The sequence below is a fragment of the Cavia porcellus genome, unplaced genomic scaffold, assembly GCF_034190915.1.
Source record: "Cavia porcellus strain 051 isolate PalLab524CR breed Dunkin Hartley unplaced genomic scaffold, mCavPor4.1 scaffold_5, whole genome shotgun sequence".
Lineage (NCBI taxonomy): Eukaryota > Metazoa > Chordata > Mammalia > Rodentia > Caviidae > Cavia > Cavia porcellus.
In genome coordinates, this window is record NW_026947488.1 from 22,599,512 (window position 1) to 22,618,913 (window position 19,402).

The 19,402-nt window shown below is 46.1% G+C and overlaps 1 protein-coding gene across 3 annotated transcripts in view; it reads right to left on the reverse strand.

The window, feature by feature from the left end:
• Positions 1 to 19,073, reverse strand: part of Ppp1r16b (protein phosphatase 1 regulatory subunit 16B) — a 92,764-nt gene extending 73,691 nt beyond the window's left edge. For 2 of the 3 annotated variants that reach the window (XM_003467654.5, XM_005002770.4), the window contains exon 1: positions 18,920 to 19,073. The gene's annotated coding sequence lies outside the window, so the exon portion shown is untranslated. Of the gene's footprint in view, positions 1 to 18,843; positions 18,865 to 18,919 lie in introns of those variants that run through there. The other variant, XM_063248354.1, reaches the window with a different exon arrangement.
• Between the last annotated feature and the right edge of the window lie 329 nt (positions 19,074 to 19,402).

Sequence of the window (19,402 nt, forward strand, 5' to 3'; positions counted from 1 at the left end):
TTGAATAATAGCATCGTTTTTTTCCAGCATAAAGACACTTTACTCATGAGCAAAGAGATTGGTGGGCCCCTTGATGCTCCAAATATCTGAGTTAGAAATCTCTCCTGCCCTCCCCTCCCTGGTCTCATGGGATCTGGGAAGAAACTGTCCTATTCCGGCTGGGATAACCTTCTAGACTCTAGGCATAGTTTTATACATAGGAATTCTGTTCCTATGGTCTGTTGTGGGATCCCAGTTCTTGTGGGATCCCGGTTCTGTTCCTTAATTCTTCCTTCCAGCTGTCCCTTTTCATTCAGATTTAGATTGTGTCCCTGGTCTCGGCCCTGACTTGCACTGCCCGCTAAAGTCCATTTACAGGATGTAATGTTTATGCGCGGGAGAGGGGAAGCAGGATTCAAAGGGTGAGTTCACCAGGAACAAAGGGTGACCAAACAACTAATGCACCCTAAGGTCTCTCAGGAAAAGCACTGTGTCCAGCATTGGGATAATCATGACTGCTGTATGCAATGGCCAGGCCATATTGGGAGCTAAGGACCAGGCCCTCCCAAAATCTCTGAGGAAAAGGCCCAGCTTTACACCATACCTCTAGACAGCAGAGCTAGGGTCGTGTGTAGGCAGTGTTAAAGAGCAGGGTAAGTCTGTCAGAAGGAAAACAGTCTAATGTCACCCGCCCAGGGCATGCTACTGGGGTCCCCACCAATAATTCCCCCCAGTGAATTCCTTGGCCACTCATGAATGCTAAGAGAGGAGATCCAGGTAAGATGGCCTAGTGAACCCCAATCTTGGCCTTGCAGAAAGATCATCTGCCAGTAGTAAGTACTCACTCTTTGGCTGGTGTCTGCCAGGCAAGAAAGCCTGGAAGGACCAATCCAAGTGGATATGATTGATGTCTTGGATTGAGTCTGCCTGTGGAGGTGAGACAGCTTTCTCAGGCTCAGTTCCAAGAAAACCTCAAAGCCCAAAACAGGGACAAGAAAGCCCATGAACACACCAGTCTTCCATGCTGAGCTTCTCCTCCAATCCCGAGCCCAGAGAGGCTAGCACATTGGTGAGTAAGAACATCAGTGTGGGGAAAGCCACAGAGGACAGGAGCAAAGGTGCTAAGGATGGGGGCACCCACAGAGCTGACACAACATCTATAAACTTCTCATGTGACTGTCGATCACAGTCACGGTGCTAAACCAAACAGCCGGCTTCCAAAGAAGCTTATGTAATAGCTAAGCACGGGGGAAATTGGAGTCAGGTTACAAATTCTATTCCTCAAGCGTGGGGAAACGTAGTCCACTCCCTCCCCTTGCACAGAGACAAAAACCTCCTTTTGCAGCCAAAGTGATCATTTTCCAAAGGAGGCCACTTGTGGTCACAGGCCACCTTCCTGGGTCCTGGGTGTTCTGTCTCTCTCTCTCTCTCTCTCTCTCTCTCTCTCTCTCTCTCTCTCTGACTCTCTCCCTGACCAAGCTTTTTTCTCTTGAGTGAACTCCTAGCTCACTGGTAGTACTTACCTGGAGCACAATGAGGAAAAGGATTAGAATCAGTGCTGTGACTGATTAGCAATGTCTGCCATGGCTAAGGAAGTGGGACGTGACTATGTGTATGGTAAGCATGCAACTCTGTCTATATCATGTTTGCCTAAATTTGGATTTCAAAATTTACCTTTACTCTACTGATTAAAATTCTCTAATCTTCAACACAAATACCTAGAATGTTGTCAAATTGAGTGGAAGGTCTCTCAAATCCTACAATATCATCCAAACATCCAAATCCTATGATAGCATCCAAGCATCCAAAATCAATGTTGCCCCAATGGTAGACAAGAATAAAGAACATCCCAGGTTAACTTGTGCCAGGAGATAGAATAGAGAGTTTTACTTCATCTTGCTAATGTGCTGGTTCAGATTCTAGGAAACATTATGTTGAGCCAATGTAAGTAAAAGATGGCAGTCCTTGTACCCGACTGCCACCTCTTCCAGTGCTGCCCTTGGAGCATATGGAGATGGCATGCTGTTGGAAACTGGACAGTCCATTCCAGAAGTGGGAGAGGGCAAAGGTCCTGCCACCAGTGACACCTTTCTCTACATACATCCAGAAATCACTGTCCTGTCCAGGCCATCATCTCAGGCTCCACATCATTACCAACATAATAGAAGAAGACGACTGTGGGATGCTCACTAATAAGGCTTCTCTCTCCACCTCACAAACCTCAAGAATATCCCTCTCCCAAGCCATCTCCTGCTCTTCAGCCCATGGCACTTAGCCAGTTAGGAAGCAGCTGGGATGGAAATTTTAAAAAGCTTTCTACATAGATTATTTGCTAAGGTTTAGAGAATAATGTCAAGGAACCAAGGATGATAAACAGCAGAGAGCTAAGCTTGAAAGAAAAAGTAGTACCTGGAAGAAGAAAGAATGAGAAAGAGAAGGGAGAGGTCAAGGCAGATAGCCAATTCCAAGTAATTATTCAGCCAGAAAATGGCAAATCAAACCCTGGTCTGTTTAACTCCCAAGTCTCTTCATACAACTGTAGAAAAATGGAGCAGAGAAAACTCTTTAAAAATCCTTAAGTGGGGCTGAGATGTAGTTCAGGGGTATACCACCTGCCTGGCAGGCACGAGGTAGTGAGTTCAATTCCTGTTCCTGGTACAAAAACAATCAAACAAACAAACAAAACAAAACAACCCAATGTGTTTTAAAACATTTTCCATGTGAAATGCAAGATTTTAAAAAATTGTTAATTTAAATTAGCTGTTAATTAACCTGGTGATCCAAAGTTAATACTGTGAACTTTTTTTTTTAAATCCACAGCATTAGTAATGAGAGAGATAAGAGGACGTTTTGGCGAAGAAATCAGACTAATTATAATAGAACAAATTACTTGCTGAAATCACCATGGAGTAAAACACAAGCTTAATGACACTAAAGCTCAACATTTCAAAAGCTGTAAACTATGAACATGAAATGAACCCAGAGATAAGCAATGCCAGGTAATAATGGCAGTTTGAAGCCCAGCACCCTTCCATATGTTCAATTTTGTGCACATAACACATCTTAGAATTATTGCACCAACTCTGAAAATGTAAGTATTGGCCCCATTTCAAAGAAAGAAAACAGAGACTCAGAGAGGCTAAGACCCTTGTAAGAAGGGATGGTATCCCAGCAGCTTGGGGTTGGCATCTCTTTAGGTCGGTCTAGCATCTATTCAATGGGTCAGTTCCTTTGTCATTCACTAAGTATATTTAGCATCTGCCCTGCTTGAAATTAAAAATTTTAAAAAGTCAGACAGGGAAGATAGGCCATAGAAGCTTGAATGGTAGCAAGGAATCCTTGAAGAAAAATAAAGGAGACCTACACAGAGTCATAACTGATTAAAGCCATAACTTTCCCTACTGCTGGAACCGTCATCTCCTTTGGAGCCTTAGGCAGAAAATATGCCTATCTCCTTGTAAATCCCACAAAACTGTGTCTCTCTGTGGATTCCCCTTAACCAGTGCTCCCTTCTCAGTGGCATTTTTTCATCTCATTTTTTACTCCGCCCAGCAGCTCCAAACCAGATTCGCTTTTCTCCAGCATATAAAACCATTTGTAGAATAAGCCAGAATGTTTGAAGATGCTCTGCATTTGGAAAATGGAGTTTTCATCTGACACAGGTTTTGAAGTTTCCCTATTGGATCTGTGACCTTCCAGGTCACCATGCAGAGACGCGCACAGACTCTAGTTACAGTGCTTCTGTCCCTCCCCTTTGATCTCCAGCCAAAGTTCCTTCACTTTGATTCCCTCCTAATGGGTGCAGAAAGCCAAACACACCTCACCTCCCTTCTCACTAGCTCTGCTTCTTTGAACAAAGACTCCACACGCTGTAAGTCCCTCACAACGAAAGTGGTGTTACTATCTTTTCCTGTTAGAATCTCAGGTTCCCTTTCTTAGCCACTTCCGTCTACACGCCAGTATTATGTCAATTTCTCTTAATTATTTTCACTAGCAAACTACTGAATGCCTTCTCTGTATCATACCTTATGTCATCAATGAGTAATGAGCTTCTGGGTTTTCCTGTGGCAATTTTCTTGTGAGTGCACTTCCATTTTAAAGCTTCATTTATGTAGTTGACAAATCAGTATCTGTTGTCACCTAATATACATGAGGCGATCAAGGAGGGTGGCTCTGAGGATCCTGGATGAACAAAACTCTTGATCAGAGAGTTTCTGCTTCTAGTACTAGCAGAGAAGCTCTTATTCTACCATATGACTGGTAAGAACTCTAGACACAGTTCATCTTCCAAAAAATACATACTGGAAGGCATTGAATTTGCTCAACCACAAGCAGGCAGAAATTGGAGGGGAATCTGCATTTGAAAGAAATATCACTGGGTGACTTGGTATAGTTTTTATCTGAGCAAAACTCCAATGAGTGCTACACTTAGTAGTTAAGACTTGGACAGAAAACTTCTCTCTTACTGTATAAACAACAAGAAGACAGGAGTCAGAAAACCATGGCTGGAAAATGAAGAGAGATATCTCAGAAAAACCAGAGTACACAGTGCCTAAATCTCCCAGAATGCTATATGTCTCTGGCAGATTCCAAGGAAGGCAAAAAGAAGTTCAGATGTCACCCACTCAAGATAAACTGAGTACGAGGTTTGAGTTTGGTCAAGGTAACTGCCAAATATTTTTAAAACTCTTTTCATTTCTAAGAAACAGAATCCAGCATCTCTGTAAGTCTCATTAGGGTATGATTGCTAGATGAATTTTAAAGAACAAACAGAAAAATGTGACCCAAACTCAAGGGAAAGGGCAACCAGTGAAAACTGACCTCAAGATGAACAAGGTGTTGGAAATCACAGCTGATTTTAAGACAGTGATCATAGCTTTGTTCACAGATATAAAGGGAATTTTGCTTAAAACAAATGAAAAAATAGTAAATATCATGAGCTACAACATGGAAACTACAAAAAAAATCACAATTATTAATGAATTCAGCTAAATCCTCACTAACACCTTTGTACCCATGTGACCTGTGTTTCTTTTTCTTTTTATTTGTCTATTTATTTTTGATAGGGTCTTTTCTATGTAGTTCAGGCTGACACTACTCCTCCTGCATCAGCCTCCCAAGTGCTGGGACTACAGGTGTGTGCCACCATATCCAGCTGAATTGTGCTTCTCATTTAAATGGTTACACAGCTCTAATATTTATTTCAATGACCATTTTTAAAGAGTTTCCCAAGTGTTGGTTCTGAGTAAGCTATTAGGGGCAAACATATGACATCAAAGTCTTAAGGTCTGGTCCCAAAGGCCAAATCATCTTTGACAACATGAACTACTAGTCACTTCTGATAGCTTCCCATCTCTTTCACTTCTTAAATTAGAAAAATTGGGCCAGGGATTTAGCTCAGTGGCACAAGTGCCCACCTGGCAAGTGTGAAGTCATAAATTCAATTCCCAGTACCAAAAAAAAAATTAGAAAAATTAGCCACTGGACATGATAGTATACACCTATAATCTCAGAATTCAGGAGGCTGAGGCAGAAGAATTGCTCAAGGTCTAACCGAATGTCGTACCAAAACTTTTCTCAAAAAACGAAAGAATAAAAAACTAAATGAAAAACAAATTAAAAGTTGAATCAAAAAGAGATTCAAGCCCTGCATGACCTCTCTCCAGAGCCTCCTGTTACTTCAAGTCAGCTTCTAGATCACTCCTGATGGAGTCATTTACCCCATATAAAGCACACAGGAATGAGGGGCACGTGTCACATCTGAACAGCTGAACATTCTCTCAACCCAGCAAAACATACTTCATTGGAGCAGCTACATCAGATCCATAGAAACTCTGGCTTCAGACACTCTAATATCTTTCTCCAGTTTCAACAACAATTTCTTGTTGTTACTGTTTGAGACAAGTTCTCACTATATAACTCAGGCTAGCCTGAAATTTGAAATCCTGCCTCAGCCTGTGGACTACTGGGATTACAAATGTATACCACCATGCCTGGTTCCACTAACACTTTCCAAAACATGTTAGAAAAGGGGGCAGGGGTTCTCAAACTTGGCTGTACACTGGAATCAACTGGAGATTCTGGGACTATATATTAAGATCATGGAGCAAGACCACTACCCATCTACTAGAATGGCCAAAGGTTTTTTGTTTGTTTGTTTGTTTTTGACAGAAAATATCAACTGTTTGGCAAGAATTCTTAAACGTGGATTGGGAATATAAATTAGTAAAGCCATTTTTAAAAAAAAAACTTCTCTGCAGTCTAACATAAATCTAAACATATGTCCTCTAATGTAGCAACTTGACTCTTATCAACACACCCATGAGAAATTTCTATATGATTCACTAAAAGGCATTTGCCAGAAAGTTCACAGCACTACTTGTAAAAAGACCCAAAGTACAAACCATTCAACATAGCCACCACCAGTACGTGGGGGGGAAAGTGCTCTGGTCCCACAATGGAACATTGTACAGCAGTGAGAAAGAACAATGTACAATTACCATGTGGATAACTCTCACAAACAGTGCGAGCCAAAACTTTTCACACAAAGAATTCATACCATGTAATTCCACTTATGTAACACTCAATAATGGGCAAAAGGGATCTATACTCTTATCAGTTAGGATAGGGGTCAAGGTGAGGGATGGGTCGGAAGGGGGCTTCTGATGCCAGTAACATCCTGCTTCTTGAACAGGAAATAGAAAATTCACCCACTCAGGATTTGTACATTTTCTGATTTTCTCATAATAAATCGTTAAAATTTTTAACAATATTGTGGTCTGAGAGTCCCCACCTTGGCAGATTCTGAGTCAGTTGGTCTGGGGTGCAGCCAGGAATTGACATTTTTAAAAGCTCCCCGGTGGGTCTAATGTGCATCTAAAAACCACTGTGTCAGAACTTGGCAAACCTCCTTACTATTTCTTGGAGCAAAAAGTGCTGCTGCTTCTCTGGAAAGTCTAAAGCGGGAGCTCTTCTGGATGGAGAACACTGGTAGTGCCAGAAGATGTGAATGGAAACACCATTCCAAGGTCAAATAAGTAATATACTTCTCCATCATAATGATCGGCTTTTATTGAACATTAACTGCATTCCTGGAGCTCAGCTAAGTGCTTTATCTACATTATTTCATTTAATCTTCACCACAAGTCCACGAAAAAGGCACTATTAACTCCCACTTTATGGAAGACTAGACTAAAGCTCAGTGGGGTTAAGTAATTGTCCAAGGAATAGAGTTAGTAAGCAAAAGAGCTAGGATTCAAATCCAGATACGCTCTGACACTGACGCCCATTCTCTTAACCACTGCTTCTCCTGTCAGTACTTCACTGCAGGACTTAAAAAAGCCTTAATTATCTAACATATGAGCTTTGAGTTGCCAAGACAAGAAAGTGAGATGTTGCAGTTCCCAAAGTAGTTTCCTTGCCTCCACGTCTTACCCTCCAACCTGCCATCCCTTGCACTGGCCGAGTGCTCATGCCGTGGAGAAGCATGTGACCGTGCCCTACTGAGTCAAGCCTCAAGCCCTCATTCTAACAATCTAGACCAGTGGTGGCAAACCTGTGGCACACAAGCCCCAGTGGGACACTTGGATCACTGAAAGCTCTAAAAGGTCTGCCATCATTGATTAGACCATCTGGGATCCAGGCTTGATATTTTAGCTTTATCTCTGGCCAGCCCCACCTCCAAATCATGAATATTCATTTTTCAGCTATACCAAACATGCCTGAGGGATTCACGCTTGCGCAGGAGTTGTCACCATTTGTTTAGAGCCGACTATGTGCCTGCTACTATCCATAAATTGGCTTTCATCTCCCCTTTAAAACAGGTATCAGTATCCCCACTAGGCAGATTGGAAAGAGGGGCTCATCTCAACATGCCAAGTCACAATCAGAAGCGGCAGTTATGAGATTTGAACCCGGGTGTGAAGCCTATGCAGTCTTCATTATATAACACTCACCTACAAATATGCTGTCCCAAGGGTGGCAAAATCATTCTTTCTACCCAGCAAAGTCCTCTTCGTTCTTTGAGAGCTACCATAAGTGTAGGGTTAGAATGGTAATATCTATCTTAAGTGCTTCGCGGCACTTGACTTGCCTTGTCTCATTTAGACAATATTCTCTCTCTGTTCTTTATATTCCCTTTGACTCGTTCTTCGTCTCCTCTGTGCCAAATGGATTTCTTTCCCCTCCAGTTCTCATGCATCTGACCATATCTCTACCATGACACTCAACACGGTCAACTGTCGGTTTTATATCTGCTGCCTCCTTTTCATTGAATTTTCTTGGAAGACAAAGGATAGCGTAAATATAAAACTAATATGACATTACTTACCTTTACATTTCACTTACAGCTACTAAGAACATTGTAAGTGTTTCAAAAGTGGGAAAGGGAAAAGGGAACAGGAGATCCAGAGACTAAAAACTCATTAAGATCATTCCATCAGTTCTTGTCCTGAGAAAGAGGCCCTCCGGGTTGGAGAAAGAGCTACTGCATCAACCCCGACAAAGCAGACCTGGCTGCTGCAGCGAGAGGGTAACCAGGCCCCTACCTTGCCTTCCACCAGAAGACAGACTGGGTTGCCCCTGACTTTGTCTCTCCACTGTGCTCGCCTTGGAACCTGCTCTGTATATCCTTCCTTAGGGCGATTCACATGATGGTTAGATTCAAACTGACATTCTCAACTGCTCTTTGTCTTGTTTCCTCTTAAGATGTCTCAGTCAAATGAAGAGATGTCCAGGACCGGTAGATGTAAAGACAATGTACAGTGAAGGTTTGGTTCCCCTGGGTGGGTAGATGAGATGATCAGACCCATGTGTGAAATGCATGTATTCTTTTTGAGTAGGAGGCCCCTTTACAAGATACAGATCTTTGATGCACACTCATTCATTGAACACCCATTCGGCATCCTCTCTACTACAGGCGCATCTCCTAGTAACCCCAGCAGTAAACAGCCTGTTTGTGCCACCCACGTATAATCTCTATGAGCTCCAAGAACTGGATTTTTAAAGTCAGCCTTCTGCTACCTGCTCCTTCCGCATTTTGTTTCTTTCCACAGTACTGAACAGCACAGAGCTACATCCTCAGCCCTTTTTTCATTTTTAAATTTGAAACAGACTTGTTAAGTCGCTAAGTTGCCCAGGGTGGGCTTGACTTTGGCAATCCTCCTGCCTCAGTCTCCCAAAGTGATAAGATTGCAGCTATATCTGGCTGCCCTCTCTCTTTCTGGATTCACAGCTATCTCTGCATAAATGTGAGTGATCAGAAATAAGGGCAGGCTTCAAATTCAGCTGGGTTTCTCCATGAGGTCTATCAAACAAACCGTGTTATTAAGCATGCAAATTTATTTTGTTTCTTTTTTTTTTTTTTTAATCAATATGGGAGATTGAACTCACAGCTGCCTGCTTGCAAGGCAGGCGCTTATGCCACTAAGCTAAATCCCCAGCCCCAAGCATGCAAATTACTAAAGAGACTAGTTTAAAATGTCTTATCCCTACTGACTTCCCACCTCTTCTGCTGCCCTCATCATGATTTTTCTGGCCTAATCAAGCCTTTCTTTCTTTCTTTCTTTCTTTCTTTCTTTCTTTCTTTCTTTCTTTCTTTCTTTCTTTCTTTCTTCTATTGTTCTTTTCAGTATTAAGGATTCAATCCAGGGGTACTCTACCACTGATTATATCCCCAACCCTTGCTATTTTAAAAAATTTTTGTGGCAATCTTGCTGAGTTGCCTGGACTGTCCTCAAACTTGCCATCCTCCTGCCACAGCCTCCAGAGTAACGGGATTTCAATCATGTCCCACTGTGCCCAGCAAATTATTTTCTTTTGAGAATTTCAAGTGTTTCCCTCCTACATCATTCCAGGATACAGTTCATGCTATGATTTTGAATTCATCTGTGCTCATTAAGATAGACCTCAATACACAAAAGTTAGTTTAGCTTATTCATTTTTCTAGTACAACGTGAACTTCACTATTGGCTCTCATTTGTCCATGTGCTTGCCAGCTGGAAATAGGACCATTAGAAGTAGAGTCTGTTTTAATTTGATTTCATACCTCTAATTTCAAGAAAAGGGCAGGTAACATGTACTTCTTGAATAGTTAACAACTTTATCTAAGTACAGTCAAAAAATCTGACTCGCTATAGAATCTAACTCAGAAATACCTTCTATGTTATCCCTACACCAAACACCCAAAATCCAAAATGTTCTAAAATCTGGAACTTTTGAAGCAGCAACATGACACTGTAAGTGAAAAATTCTACCTCGACCTCATATGCTAGATCACAGTCAAAACTCACGCATAATAAAAATATTGTATAAAATTACCTATGTGTGTAAGGTACATATGAAACATAAATGAATTTAGTTTTTGGACTTGGAGTTCATTCTCAGGATATTTCATTATGTATATAGAAATATCTCAAAATCTGAAAAAAATCCCAAACACTTCTGGCCCCAAACATTTCAGGTAAAAGATAATTCAACCTGTACCTGGTAAAATTTAAATGTTTTAATACCCAGTGTTGGAGAAGGCTGGGAAAATAGGCATTCACATCCAAGGGAATAGAAATTGGCTTGATCTCTTGAGAGGACAATTTGTCTATATCTAACCCTGTTTAAACTGCAAGGAATTCTTCTAACAGATAAAACCATACCAGCCATGCATGGTGCCCCCTGTTTATAATCCCAGCACTCTGGGAAGCTGAGGAAGAAGAATCACAAATTCAAGCCACATCTGAGCGATTTAATGACTTAGCAAGGCCTTGTCTCAAAATAAAAAAGAGCATGAGAGATAGCTCAGTGTAGAAGCCCAGGTTCAATTCCCAGTACCACAAAAACGAAACAAAAAGTCATACCAATGTACAAAGACACACACTGTACATTCTGCTTTTGCAATAGCAGTAGCAGTAGGAATGAACTAGAAGCAATTTTAACTACCACAAGGGACAACAAAATAAATGATAGTAAAATTTTATCACTGGTACCACGTAGTCTTATAAATCAAGTAAATGCATGTGTGGACTTGTGCTCAGATACATTAGTTGAAAAAGCAAGTCTCAGAAGACTGTGGTATAAGTAAATGAATATTCACCAGAAATTTATAGACAGATACATGAAACTTTCAGGGATTTCTTCTGGAGAAGGGGATGAGTAACTGGGGAAGATGAGGACATTTTACTTTCCTTTTTCTGGATTTCTGTACTGCTTGAATTTTTTATGATGTTTGTATTCTTTTTATAATTAAAAAGCATAAACCACAGCCATAAGAAAGCAAAAGCTTAGTTTTAGATGACAAAGAAAAAATGAATGACATTTTGGTGAAAATCCTCCGTTTCCTTAAAAGACCATCAGCACTGTTTGGAAGGCAACATCTCTCTGTCTGGCTCACAGGAGAGCCGGGGATGGCAACACATGTATTCCTGGAAGGGAACCTTGAGCCTTAGAAAGTCACCAAGAAGTGTCAAGAATCTTACAGAGAGGAATCCTCAGAATGTGTTCCTTTTACTTAGAATTGCGTGACAGAGATAAATTCAGTTTTGACCTGAACGTTGACTCAAGACAGTCTGAGAAATCAGTAGCCTGGCACACACTGGGCTTTTAACCAGTGCTAAAAAGCAAAAATTAGGGCCATAAGAAGCCTGGTGAAAAATAAAAATGACCCAGCCCTAGGAACACAGTGACATGGGACTCTGCTCACCTGTCTCCTCGGCTGTAAAGTCATCCCAGAAGATAACTTTAAAGATAATATGGCAATTCTAACAGCTGATACATAGCAAGTACATCCTACCTACAACACAGAGACTAAGTGCTTAAACATATGCGTCTCATTCTGTCATTATTCCTATTTTACATACAGGGAAATTGAGGCTCAGCAATTGAAGTTAAAAGCAAGTAACCTGAGATTGTAGTAGGTCCTGGAGGCAGCAATGAAAAGACGGCCTGGCTCTGTGGGGTCACTACTATTTTGCCACAGCCCCAAGGAAAGACTAGGTAAAGATGCTCCCTGTGGACTAAAGACAAGAGTAACAATTTAGTGCAAAGACTTTGAAGCCAGATGTACTGGATTCAAATTCTGGTTGCCATTTAATGACTGTGTGACCTTGGCAATGTCACTGGACCTCTCTGTGGCTCACTTTCCTGAGCTGGAAAATCGGGGTAGTTCCTTGAGTTCTCACAGGAGTCAAAAGAGTTAAGTACAGTGTTATTAATCTTAAGAAAAAGGTAGCCAGGGATGTAGCTCCTAAATGGCAAGCATGAGATTGTGAGTTCGATTCCTGGTACAAAAGGAAAAAACAAAACGGTGTCCTTCCCCCAGGCAGAGACAACCCTGCAGGGTGCCGAGCTGGCAAGCAGTATGCAGGCTGCGTTTTAGTTCTCAGATGGGTGTCACAGGGCAGCATCCAGCTTTCCCCCCCTACCAAGTCCTGCTGAGCAATAAAGCAGTCCACCTCCCCCTACCTCCCCCCCACCCCCCCGGCTGGCTGTAAAGCAGAATCACTTGGCACACTTTTTAAAAAATCCAGATCCCCTGCTTGGGCTAATTCTGATGTAGGTGGGCTTACCTAAGGCCTAGAATCTGGGTTTGTACTAAGTCCCAGGTGACCAGGTGACCCAGGGATGTTGTGTTCCTGGACACTTGTTTTTGAAAACACTACCGTCCATCACACAAGTTCTAGCTGTTTGAGCTGCTCCGAGACCAAGCATCCTGTCTTTCATGTCTGGTCTCAGGCCTGAGCACACAGGAAGGGGCACAGTAAACATCTGCGTTCTCCACAAGCCAGCCAGCAGAGCAGATGGCTATACAAACCGGCACACAGGCTGAATGTGCTTTTGTGCTTGAGCGGGTCACACCAGGGACCCTCACCTGTAGACTTGAGAGCTCCCCAGACACGGGTTACTCAAGGTACACTTGACAGGAGCGGGATGACACCCCTGGGGCCTGTTAGAAACACAGGAGCCTTGGCCCAGCCCTCCTGGATCAGACTCCCCATTCTAACAGGAATGCCAAGGTGATTCATGTACCAGTTTGAGTCACAGCCCTGGGCCCTTCCTTTTACCTGAGTAAATTCTAGCTGAGATACACATGTAACCCGCCCAAATGCCCTCTGGGCCAGCTTTTTCCTTCCGAGTCCTATAGAGACCTGGAAACACAGGTGGTTTTTCCATAGCCCAGATTCTCTACTGGGCAACCAGCCTGAGTCAACTATTGCTTTAATGAGCTATTTATTTCAAAGTCTACATTAAAATAAGTTCCCCCATAAATTAAAACAAGAAACAACTCCAGCCTCTACAGTTCCAGGGTATAAAACGCTCTTTCTTTTGAACAGAGTCATGACCCCAGCTTCTCTGCCCAAAGCCATCCAGACACATCAAACAGCCCGAAGAAAACAAGCGCTGTCTTCCTGTTGGCCCCGGCATCAAGTTATCAGGCAGATTTCACACTGTAGCTCGACCTCATTAATCCAAGGCCTATCACATTGCTGTAAATGTCAGTGGAAAAACAGCCATTCAGTGGGTTTCCTTCATTCCACCGGAAAGGGAAAAAACAGGAAGCTGACCCAGCTGTGCCTCAGCTTGGCAAATCCCAAGGGCCCAGCTGACAGGGCGTTTCTTGTCAGCACCTGCAGTTCCCTGCCCCAGCCCACTCATCCAGCTCAAGGTGGGTCCTGTAACTGGGTAGCAAAAAACAGAGATGGCGGCAACAACGCAGGTAGCAGGGGCCCCACACACCTGCTCATGAAGAATAGAGGGCTTGCTCTGGACTTCTGTGGCCAGAATCACTAACTGGCTGTTCCGCATTCAGCCTCATCTAAATCTCTTCTTCCCATTCAAAATGGCCCATAAGCCAAAGCCCCGAGACTCCAGGGTACATAAGGCCTTCCAAGTCCTCATTCATTCCTTTAATGCATATTGGTGTTGGGCATCATACAGGGTAACTGGGGACACAGAGATGAATGAATTAGACGTGATCGCTGACCTTATGGAACTTGCAGTCCACTGTAGTCATCTTCAACCCTGGCATAATTAACACTTGGATCAGATCATTTTTTTAATTGTGGAGGGCTGGGTTGTACGTTACAAAATATTTAGCAGTATCTCAGATCTCTATGCACTACATGCCAGGAGCTCCCCTCCTCCTCTGCTCTCCTGCCCAGGTTGTGACTTTGGGTTGAGAACTACTGGCCTAGAAGAGGAGACTGAAAGAATAATGGGTCACCATAATAATATAGTCATATCAGCACAATTATTATAAGTATTTTGGAGGAAAATTTGGTGGACCTTACATCACTATTATCTTTACAATTTGGAAGCCAGGCATTTTACATAGGATTATAAATCCTTACAGCAACTCCAAATTATATATGTGTGTATGTTACATAATTACATATATAGTCTGTATTTGCAGATGAAAGGTGGAAATGAAAACACTGTTCAAGGCCCAGGAACTAGTGGAAAGTAGAGCCAGGATTTGAATCCTGGCCTAAACTCTGCCCTGATGAAAAAGGAAACGTGAGCCTCTGTTTGGATACTTCCGGGACAGGAAGGGTCTGTCATCATATGATGTTCCAAGCAGTTATCCTAAAAGATTCATTCCTCCTTGGGGCCACCATGGGGCCTGGCCACCACCTGCCACATCAATCAAGCGACAAACTGCCTGCATCAAAGGCACATTTGTGGGACATCAGTGGGCTGCAGAATGCCAATCTGGATTCGGAGAGATCTGAGAACACCTCCTCCCACACAGGCACTCCCCAAACCAGTACAGGTACCCACAGCACACCGCACTGTGATCCATCTCCATTGTACCTACTAACCAGCACTCAAGGATCCAGAGGGAGAGAAGCCAGACATTTTGCAGTGAGCTTTCGCTGTTTACAGAAAGCATGAAGGAGGGGTGCAGGGCAGGTACGGCAACTTTGGAGACTCCCCAGATATGAGTCACATGTGCGCAGCATGGCCTTTAGCAAATTGTCTCCCCCTCTGTGCCTCAGTTTCCCAATCTCCCACTCCCAATGAAAGTGAGTGTATCCACTTCACTGGATTGAAACAAGGACTCAATAGAAACACAGTAAAGACCAAGAATCAGCATCCACAGAGGTATGTGGCACACACAATATCATGACCAACAAGAGAATCAATTCAGTCCACTTGTTCTGCCCATCCCTCTCCCTTCACATGACAACTGAGTCCCAGGAAGACCGAAGCAGTGCAGAGGTAGGAGACACATCTCAGCAAGCTAGAGCGAAGAGGAAGGAATGGTGAACACACGGGCAGGTAAGCACAGGCCAGCCTCTCCTCCCAGGCAACAACCTGGGCTCTTATTGAGTACTACAATCTAACAGCTCTCTCCAGAGAGCTACCACTGGAGGAAGCCATCGGGTGTCTGTTTTGGGTCAGTGAGCACCTGATCTCTCAGGTCAGGGCCCTGCAGAATGGCCTTTGCCTCCTCCCCAACCTTGCTCCTGCCTCTATCACACTCTGCTGGCTCCAGCCAGACACCGAGTGCTTCCAAGCCTATATGCTTTGCATATGTGTCTCTTCAAGGGCGCACACTGCTCCATGACTTACCACCTAGGAAACTATCTCTGACGAGCTCAAGTTTGCCCATAGATTATTGGTAACAACACACTAATAATAATAGCAACTAATATCCACAATCACTTACTCATCTCTACAAGGCCCTGAGCTCAGTTTTCACCCACAGTATCTCTTTTCTCCTCACCTCACTCCCTGGGTAGGTCGCCTGTGTACGTGAGAGGTAAGGAGTCATCACCATTCAGAGACAAGATGGCAGCTTGAAAATCCACACCTGGGTGAGCGTGTGGTCCCATGTTCCTACAGCTTGCTATGGAAGTCTTGATCCCATGGCGCCTCACTGTCTATCTCCAGGCCCCCTCTCTGCTTTCTTAATCATCTGGAAACCTCTTGCTCAACAGAAAGTCTGCAATGGACAGAAAGTCTATGCTGAAGAAATCAATGAGCCCTGCAAAATGGCAGCCAGCTGAGAAAGGCTAAGTGAATGCTTGCAGACTCCCTGGGGACAGGGTCATGCTAGACTCAAATTCCCAGGAGAGCCCCCATCTCCAGGAGGCACAGAGAGGCTTCCCTTGTCTAGGTAGCAGGAGGCAGAAGAGACACAGCCCAAGCCCCTGAACCAGAGAAGGTGGGACCTTTAAAAGCCCAACACAAAGGAGTAAGTGACAATGATGGGGACAACAAGCACTTCCTGCAATTCCTCCCTGCACCAGGTCATCTACTAAACATGTTCTCCTTGTTATGGTCTCACACAACCTTCACAACACCATGAAGCAAGCATTACCATGATTCTCATTTTACAGACGGGAAAACTGGGCCTCCAGAAAATAAAATCATCACATAGGGTTCTTGAACGTTTAGGTTTAGAGCTGTAATTTCAGCTAGGGTTGCCGGCTCCCATGCTCTTTATATTTGCAGCTTTCTGTAAGGCACAGGCTTATCAAATCTAAGGAATGACAGGACAAAGAAAGGTGTCCCAGTCTGGGCTGGGGTCTGTTGGGACCAGCACATGCCACGGGTGTCCTGGAGGTGGGCAGTTGGGGTGGCTAGGTTGGGACAGGGGCCAGGGTGAGAGTTCAAGCCCACTAGTTGAACCCAAATCAGTGCCTCCAAATCCACTAAAGCAGGCAGCCAGCCTCTGCTGGTCAGTGTTTGGCCCTGGCCCTGCACTGATTTAGATAAGAGCACTGGCTAAGTTTCCCAAGGGGCCAGTGAACTCTGCAGAAAGGTGCTAGTCTTAGGAAAAGCTATCTCCTTGCCTTCAGCTTCTAAAGACTTAACAGCCAGATTAGAATTTAACCTCTACTCTAGCTAGATTAGCAGACAGAACAAAGTCTGAGTGGGCACCGGACATGCACTTTGCCTACTACATACTTCCCAGGTCAGGGAAGCAACAGGAAGCACGGGGCTCTGGCACCTGAAACCCCCACCCGCAGGCACAAACCGCATGTCACAGCAGGAGGGAACTGAAAGAAGGGAAGGAAGGGTCAGGTGGGCTTCCTAAAGGGCATTCCATGGGCTGGGAAGAGCTGGAGTCAGAAAGCTGGGAGGGGGGCGCTGTTGGGTAGACAGCAGAGGACAGGAAAGCTCAGACTTGAAGGTTCCAGCGATCTGGTTGACACCTTGCCTTCGTTATCATAGGGACTGGGGCAGAGAACATGGTATCAGGGTGACAGGTGTGTGGGGGGTGGTATGGGAAAGGCCCTGTGAGCAGGCAGCACGCTGGAAGGACTCACGGCCCCTCACCGCCTCCTGCAAGCTGGCGCTTTGTGACAGAGTGAGGGAGGAAGAGGTGGAAACTCCCCCAGCCCCACAGAACCGCCCACCAGGGCTCCATTCCCGCACCTGTCTAAGAGACACACCTCGCTCTCCCTCCCATGCTCCCTGGCATGCGGCCCCTTGCTCACCACCCCACAGCCAGCCATGCCCGCTATTTTAGAGACAACTGAGGCTAGGGAGGCCAAGCGTCTTGCCCGCAGCAAATAGTAAGATCCTGGATCAGTGGAGAAGCTTTGTTACCAGCCTGGAAGGGGTTTTCCCCGGGGCTTCACCAGTCATAGGAAACAAGCAGGGTACACAAAGAGGACCCTTGCGGGCCCAGGCCGCACACTGCAGGCCCCTCCCAGTGAGAGCTCCACGAGAGAGGGAGCCTGGTACCTCGGGGCCCCGGTCCTCCACAGAGGGCGATTCAGAGGCGGCACCTGGCGCTCCAGGCCGCGGGGAGCTAGCTAGTGGGCGCCTCTAACAGCAAGAACAGGGGCCCATTATGTGGAATGTAATCACATGGGCGCACAAGCGGCTCGGCTTTCAATTCTGAGAAGCGCTTATGCAGCCGCATCTCTCTTCCTCCGCTCCGCGGTGCCAGGAAGCACAGGGTCCCAGGCCTGGCGCGTGGCGGCGGCGCGCCGAGGGGCTCCTGGGACCGCCAGATTCACAGCTTGCTTAGGTTCGATTATTCTTTCGGGCTGGTGGCTGCATTATCCGCATCTCCAGTGAAGCTGGAGGCCAAGCCGAGTAGGGAGAGCAGAGGAAGAGTCTGCATCAGGAAAGGGGGAGGATGGTGAGGATGTCCCCTTGGCTGCTCGCCACCAGGAGCGATCCTGGCACTCCGGGTGACCTTGGGGGAGACCCCACTGCACGATCTCTCTGAAGAAGGCTGCGCGGTTTCAACCCATCCTAAGCGCTCGGGGGCGCTCCTCCCTGCCGGAGCGGATGCGCGGGACTAGCTAGGAGAGGAGAGGAGCGCTCCTGGCGCGGGGGACCCAGCAGCCCGCGCACGGCGGCCCTGGGGAGAGGCCCGGCGCACGGCGCTCTGGAGGCTTCCACACGCGGTGTCTCCAGGCTGGTGGCACGGTTAGTTGGGATCCTGCGGCGGTCAGATCTGCTAGCAAGGACGCCTGCCCTGAGGACCTTTCCCGCCTGGGCAAGAGCGCCCCGTGCGCCCTGCGGGGACCAAGCGGCGCCACGCGAGGGGGCGGCGCCCATGCCTGGCCCCTACACTGGGCGCCGTGGTGTTTGGTCTGAGGCTCGGGTCGCTCGGCGCTGCCACCTCGGCAGACAGCGGCCCGAGTCCAGAACCAGCGAAGGACCCCCGCCCAGCCTGAGACAGCGCCAAGATAGCCCAAGCCAACAACCTGCCGACGCACCCCCTACCTCAGCCTCCCTAAGGGAGCGCGAGACGCGGGAGAACGCCCACATGGGGGCCCAACTGCCCAGCCCTGCGCGCTGATACTCCCCTTTCCAGAGCACCCAACCCTCAAATTATCCTAAGCCACCCGCCCTTGGCCAAAGGGCCCCTCATCCCCCAGCCAGTTTATAAGAGGCTAAGAGCATCACCTCCCTGCCCGATCCTCGTCCCCGCCCGATGCAGCTGCAGAGCGCAGGGGAGGAGGTGGCGCCGCGAGGAACTCACCGCTCTCCGGGGCTCTGCCCCGGGCGGCTCCCGGCCCTGGCTCGGTCCGTAGGACCCCAAGCTGCAGCAGCTCGCGAGGATACAGAGCCAGCTCTTCTCGGCCGCGAGCCTGGGCTCTGCTCTCGGCTCCTCCCCCAAGGCGGGGCCTGAGTCTCAGGAAAGGGGTGGGCACACACAACCCCATCCGGCTGCCGGGCCAGGGAGGGTGGACTGGGTCCCAGCGCTCTAGGGGTGGGGACCTGACTTTGAGCTACAGAAAAGTGAAAGGGGCCGGGTTGCAGCCAGCCTTCTGAAGAACTGATTTTTGAGCGCTTCCTCACCCCCCACTTTGGAAAGCAGAGAGCCTATGATGGTATTCTCGCTCCCATTTGACAGATGGGCATCATGAGGCCCAGAAAGGAGCAGTAACCTGCCCATGGTCACATAGACTAGTGCTAGGGCCAGAAAGTCAAGTCTCTTACCTTGAAGGAACTTGAAGCCTGA